Below are 7,552 nucleotides of genomic sequence, written 5' to 3' on the forward strand. Positions count from 1 at the left end.
TGTAGGCTGAAAACTTTTATTTCCATCAAAAGATGTGGCATCCTTTTGTTCCTGAGACATTAAACTGTCTATATCAGTATAGATATCCAACATTTTTTTTTCACCATTGAAATCTGATGTGTTTTCAAAGTGTTCCTTTAATTTTTTTGAGCAGTGTAGATTTTGACTGTGTTGTGGGACGACATTCCCACAAGTTGTGCAGTTTCAATACTGCGCAGGTCAATCCAACTTGAATCTTTAATGTGAATTGGCAGCAGTGATCTGTGAACTCTTTATGGCTCCTTTTCGATCAATCCAATCAGTAGTTTCCGGTCTTAGTTTCTTTTTATCAATAACACGCCTGAGCACCGTCCAGACGCATGATTTGTATTCTCCTTCCATGCAATGTACAAAAGGAGGCGTGGGAGGCGAATGGGATTATAAGTGGACACTTAATCACAGGAAGTGGTGTTTTATGGAAAGAACTGATGACCCTTAATAGAAGAAAGAATTAGCGATGGTGATGGAGTGAGGAGGAAGTCTGTTCCCATTGAGAAATGCCTGACGAAAGACAAAGACAGTCTTGTTCTCGCCTAGGCTGTTTCTTCTGTCACACTTACTTTTTTGTTTGTCCGTAAAAAACAGTTGGAAAACAACAGTTTTGTACTTTTGAGTGTTTTGCTATCACAGTAACATTATTAATAGGAATGTGAAAAAAAGCTTGGCAGCTTTTGCGCAACATACAATACCTTCTGTACGACGCTGTGTTTGGCCAACTGCAACACAATGCATTACTGGTGCTTGCAGCAAGAATACAGTACTTCAAAAGCCACAGAAAATTTTAAAAGCAGTTTTCAGTTCATTTTCAATCCAATAGTCTTGGATCCCGTTTACACAACAACATTTTTCAGTGAAAATGGAAAACTTTTGTTCCATTTCAGAGTGCCAGTTTACATAACTGGCGCTCGGAGTCATTGAAAATGCAACTTTTCGAAAATGGTGTGAAACCATCTCCATGGAATTCAGGGGAGATGCAACTTTTTGAAAGTGCTCCGTGTCCATCTCCGTGTAGATGAACAAAAACAACAATCTCATGACTGAGCGTCATGACTCCCAGTTCATATTCTCCCAGGACTTGGTTTATGTAATTGATTCATATGAACCATAATCACCATTGTTAATGTTTACAGCGTATTGTTTTCTGCCTGCATGTGTGTGTGGTTTCATTACAATAACAAAAAACAGCGCCAACCCGTGGCCTGGCATGCTAACTACATCGTTTCTGCCGTTCCCACGTGAATGGACATTGCTGTGTGAAACATTGCTGTGTAAAGGCAAAACTTTTCTGAAACAAAAAGGAAAAAATTATGTGTTTTTACTTGAAACGTTGTTATGGCATTGGTCTGCTTACACACCCGAGCTTGGCTAAATGCACTAACACAGCGTTCATTTCATCCAGGCCAAACCCAACTAGTTAATCTTTTTGCCTCGTTGTGTGTTTTTTGGGGCACAATAGCTTGACCCCACACAGGCACTGGTGTCGTAACCACAGAGACTCAATATTTTTTCTTTGTTCTACCAGAGTGGCCAGACAAGAGAGCACAAGATAAGTCAGAAGGGCACAAACAGTTGGAACAGACAATAGAAAATGGAAAAATACGGAGCACAGGCCGGGCGGCGTGAGGGGAAAAGAAAAGAAAGTTGATAGAGACACGAGAGAGCATGAGAAATGAGTAGAGAAAGTAGGTGGGGAGATGGGAAAGAAATTGAGATTGCTCAAATGAGACAAAAGATGGAAAGAAATGGGCGGCTGTAAGCTGGCCGCCTACCCACCTCTTCAGAAACGGAAATGGAGCGTGCAGTGGAGAGACAATTCAAAGTCGCAACTAGGAAAAAAAAAGCGAGAAAAAAAACATGCCAGAGCGGATCCATCTCATGTACAACGAATGAAGGTCAGCCTCATTTGTTCTCCGCTGAGACAAGGGGGTCCTTCATATGATGAAAGAGAGCAGAGGAGGAGGAGCATGAAACGGATGAGAGATGGCAAACATGAAGGCTGATTCCATCATGTGAGCTCTTGTGATCGGTGGACACACGCATGCTCGCCACTGACAGAAGGGAATACATTTGACTGTCAAACAGGTGCTTCTCATGAATGTGTAATGGTGTTTGCCGTACAACTCTTCATATGAATGTGGGATGGATAGAAACGGCCTTCATCGACGGAAAATGACACGTTTCTGATGGCGTTCGGCAAAGTTTTCACGAGAGCACTCCCTGGACTGTTCTTCAAGGTCGAACAAAGCAACTCCATGATGATTATCTTCAGCCCCAACAAGCTTTTCCGGGTAACAAAAGGACAGGAAACGAAGGTTAAGAGAAATTAAAATTCTTGTCCGCTTTGACTCTCTGGCGAAGTTTTATTAAGTTGAGGTGTCCAATCCACATTTAATCAGGAGGTAGGGCAATAACGTCGAAGACCTTTTCGAACACGCAGTGCCACAAGCAGCAGATCGTTCTGTTCTCATGGCGGTTCGCTTCAGGTATGAGGAAAGGCACTGATTAACAGCGGGAGCTCATTCAGCTGCTTCAGTAAGTGAAGGCTAAATGACAGGCCTCCCCCCGTCACACTCTGCTGCTGATGTGATGGTGATGTAAAATTTCACTCTGCTGCACTGCTGTTTAGTCAACGCAGTTCCTTTTTAGGTTTTCACACTGCTGACCTGCCTTCATTTCAAAGGAAATCATGTGAAAGAAATGTTCCAAGTGTGGCATAAGACCAAGGTCGACACATCAAGAGGCTATTTCAGAAAAAAAAAAAAAAAAGAAGATGTTTTCTGCACTCTACATATATTAAAACGTGACTTTTTGAAAAAGCTCGGACAACAACAGCCGTAGTAAACAGTTCTTGCACATGCGCGAGTAAATGGACTATAACAGGCATCTTATCCAGCATCGGTCTATATCAATGTCCATGTACTGTGCATACACTTACTGCGCCTGTGTGTGTAGTTTCATTACAACAACACCAACTCATAGCCCGGCAGTTGTTGTGTAAACCCAAAACTTTTCTGAAATGAAAACGCAAAAAACATTTGTTTTCACTTTACACACTCATGTAATCGTGGCCAAAAGGGCATCACTTTGAATCTATATGTAATTTAGTATGTGAATAGAATAAATTACATATAGATATAGTGAACGGACTCTCAAAACCCAACCAAAGTTTGTAATTTTCACTACAACATCATGTAAACATGGCCTGAGGCAACTTTCAACATTTTTATATGGTTGATGCTTAATATTAGGATGGAAACATGTATTATTGTACACTCTATGCACATTTGTTGAGTGTACATTACTTTTTTTTTTTCTGAAAGGGCCTCTTGAAGTGTCGACCTTGGTCTTTTGCCACACTTGGAACATTCCCTTCACATCCTGTTGTTCCAGCTTGTCAGGAGGCATCTGCAGTGAACACTACAGTAAATCTCTCAGCGACATCTCACAACAGCAGCCCCATGAACACGACCCTCAACTTGAAAAACCCCGCAGAGGTACTGAGACACGCGGACTCGGAGGACGAGGAGTGTTTTGGAGAGATGTTGTAGACCGTATCGGCGTGATCCGAAAATTTGCTCATGACAACATCAACTACAACAGCCAGCTGCTCATGCATAACTGTGATTGCTCCCCGCTGAAAAATATCACCGCAGTTATTGTAAATGTCAGACGTATTCTTTTAATGCACAATGCTTTCCAAGCCAATTCAATTAGGTCTGAAATCCCACCTTGGAAACGAAATATGATTTTTCTTTTATACCAAGTAAGATGAGTGAGTGAAATGTGGATCTGATATGTCGTTTGTTCTACTGTAAGCCAGATGGTTTTAGGACATTTGTCTATCAGTGCATCCTGTTGTCTGTGGAGACTCAGGCTCAGTTTACAACAATGACGTTGCAAGTGAAAACGCATCATTCTTGCATTTTTGTGTAATCGGGGCCTTTGTTATCCAGCTCATTTGTATGAACCAGTAACTGGACTTGCTTGAGGTTTTGAAGGTCCAGTTGTGGTGAAATGGTGATTGCATCCTGTTATTTTACTAGATACAGCGTTCCAAACTTGGCAGTACTGGAATCTGTCCCACCTCCTCTTAACTGGCACCTCTCCATCGGAAGTTATTGGTTTTGTTTGCACAAGGTACCACATTTGTGCTTGCAGTGTTTCAGACTAAAAGAAGAAAAATGTTGCATCTCGCTAAATCACGAGGATTCAACGTTCATAACATTTTTAAAGCAACTCACATCTGCTGAATCTTTCACGAGTGATTTTTTTTATTTTTTTTCCCCCCGTCACCACATAAGTTATCACTGAATGTTTAGCGTGTTATCAGAGGTGTATTTATGCACAGCTTGTTTTAATGCAAGGAAGTGACCTGGGGAAGGAATATTGATGGTGAAGTTTCCCCAACCGATGAGTCATGGGAGGAATCCTTGTGATTTAGTGCCATTAATTAAACGACACGCTAAGCTGTGAAATATCACACCCTCAGTGCTGTAGCTCTCCCTCCTCGCCCACAAGAGGCTTTCCCTCACATGCTGGAAGCCTCTGTGAGTTGCTGGAAGAAGTTGCATCTGTGTGTGACTGTGTACGAGTACTCTTCTATTACTGACACAAGGGTGCCTTATCTAATGTTTGGAAAGAGGCCTTTAACGTCGGTGTTATTTTCTATTTCAAATTGTCCTCTGATGCACAGGTGGTGAAAAGTGGTACAGTCCCACTTTGCACAACTGAGACGCCTGACCAAGATCAGGTCATCGCATTTCTCTGCAGACTTGGAGAAGGTCAGCCATGCTTTTATCTCCTCCAGTCTTGACTACCGCAGCACACTTTATTCTGGCTTCAGCAAGGTGAAACATCCCAAAATTGCAGCTGATATAAAGCATGGCTGCAAGGCTTTTAACTCACAGAATCGACAACATCACACTTCACTGGTTATCTGTGAGATTTAAAATTACTTTCGAGACTCTGAAGCCTTTTTATGGCCTTTAAATGATGCTCGCAGCTACCTTTATTTCTTTCTGCAAGCCAAGTCTCAAAGACTTGCATCCTGAGAAAGTCCTTCAGTTTGACAGGCTTTGTAGGAAAGTGGCTCCACAAATACAGGAGAACAGTGTCAGGACAAGCGACTGGCAGAGGCCTACCTTGAGGACCGAGTTGACTTTTTTTCAGGCATCATCTATTTTTCTTAACTCACATTTTATTGTCAAAAATCTCTAACACTCTGCTCACCCCTGAACCTACATAAATTTAGCCCCATTCAAACAAACGTTTTCATGCTAAACCTGTGGGTTTGGATTGGTTTCAGGCCACAAACATGCAAGTCGCTCACCACAATTGTAAACATTCCAAGTTAGCAAGACCATAAATGTTATGCCTCGATGCTACGGTTGGAGGATGTACCCAGGGATTTACCTTTGCTTTTACTTACAGAAAAAAGACAAACCATCTGTGAGTTTGGACTTAATCTCTTGGAAAAGGTTCCCACTCCCATGACCTTTACCTGGATACATTGTATATAGAAGACGGATGGATGGTCAAAGTGTGTGTGTGTGTGTGTGTGTGTGTGTGTGTGTGTGTGTGTGTGTGTGTGTGTGTGTGTGTGTGTGTGTGTGTGTGTGTGTGTGTGTGTGTGTGTGTGTGTGTGTGTGTGTGTGTGTGTGTGTGTGTGTGTGTGTGTGTGTGCAAGCAATGCACCAATGGAAAATGTTTTGTCACAAACTCACACAAACACACTGCAATTTTTTCGCACAACTATACTCTCACTAACCTACTGTGGTGTGTGAAAAGTTGGAAGCAGCAGCAAGTAGAGTAGCTCAGAATCCAGTTGGAAAAAGAAAGAAAGAAAAAAGCTTGCATGTGGAGAGAATTTCTCAAATTTTGATGTTGATGAGGCTTCATGTGAGGCAGCTGCCCTCCAACAAAGGATAGAACTGGCTCCAATACTGTGGGATGGGTGTTAGAGTGTGTGTGTGTGTGTGTGTGTGTGTGTGTGTGTGTGTGTGTGTGTGTGTGTGTGTGTGTGTGTGTGTGTGTGTGTGTGTGTGTGTGTGTGTGTGTGTGTGTGTGTGTGTGTGTGTGTGTGTGTGTGTGTGTGTGTGCCTATTATTCTGTTTCATGTGCTAATTACCTTTATTTCTCAGCGATGGCGGTGATGACTGCTATTTAAAAGAGGTAACAATCACACCGTGTTGCGTCGGCCAGGCTGCTTGTTTAATTTTCCTGCTGTCCCTTTTTTTTTTTTTTTTTTTTTTTTTTAAATATCACCTCCTTTTGCTTCTGTAAAACAGGTGGCATTTTCACACAGACAGGTGAGAGTACATCGAGCCTCCTCCAGCGCATCAATATTACGTCACTTCAGCTTTTCACCAGTGGAATTTGTTTGAGAAACCTCGTTTTGCGAATCTAACACAGAATTTTGGTTCGTGAAAGAAACTTTCTATCCCGAAGTGGCAATTCTGGCAACTGCTCATTCTCCAACTGCTCATCCTCTTTTTGTTAAGCGGCTAAAAATGGAAAGCTGGAGGACAGGGAGCTGCTGAAAACTGTAGAAAATTGATGTTGGACCAGGAAGTTTTATGTCTCAGTAGGAGTAAAGTTATTGAGTGTTGTGTTGACACTTGACCCTGTGAATCAACAAAGTTTTGTGATGTTTTTTTTTGGGGGGGGGGGGGGGGGGGGTACAGTCGCTCTCGCTGTGACCCCTCTTTGCCGTAGCGTTGACGGTGAACGGGCACGCCGCTGTGCTTTGCCAGAAGTAGTTCAGCTCTGCCTGGGATTGTTAGTCTCGCCCTATTTTGCCGATCTTCTTGATTGCATAAGACTCTCTCCATGAACCGTGGTGCTCCAGAAACCTGCGGGACTCCCAGCGATGCTGCTGTTGTTGTTCGTATGTGGCAATCTGCTTGTTGTGTCTGCGCGAGCGTGGACTCCTGCGAACCAACTGGGTCATGTGAAAGTGAAGGAGCTTTTGTAGTTGCTGTTCATTATTCATGACTGTGTTTAGAGGCGGAGGGGATAAAAGTGTTGAGGACAGTTTGAGGAAGAAAAAAAAAAAGACACGGGGACGGTCGTTGAGAGAGGAGAGACAAATCTCTGGCAGCTTCGCTTGTGTGATTTCTGTTGTGGGAGTAATTACATGTGGCCCGGGGCAGAGGGTGTCATCGCTTTGTCTGATCTGGAAGACAGCCACTGCTCCACCTACGGCTGGAAGAGGACATCTCTGCTCCAGCATGGTGGAAGGATGAGAGAGCAGATAAAGGAACAGCTGGTCGAAAACTATTTAAATGGGTCTTGATCTGTGGCCGTGGGCTGACGCGCCAACGGGGCCAAACTGGTGAACTACTTCGAAGTGGTCCCTCGTGTTGGTGTTTCAATATGTGCCGTAGCATTGCAGCAGTCCGATTGTGTTTTACTGCTGCTTTTGCTGTTGTTGAAGCCATCTTGTCTGCTTTAGCTCCCCAAGGGGACACATCGAGGAGGTTGGGGTCACAGCGTTTCAAAGAAATGTTAAGCA

This window comes from Lipophrys pholis (assembly GCF_963383615.2).
Source record: "Lipophrys pholis genome assembly, chromosome: 1".
NCBI classification, from domain to species: Eukaryota; Metazoa; Chordata; class Actinopteri; order Blenniiformes; family Blenniidae; genus Lipophrys; species Lipophrys pholis.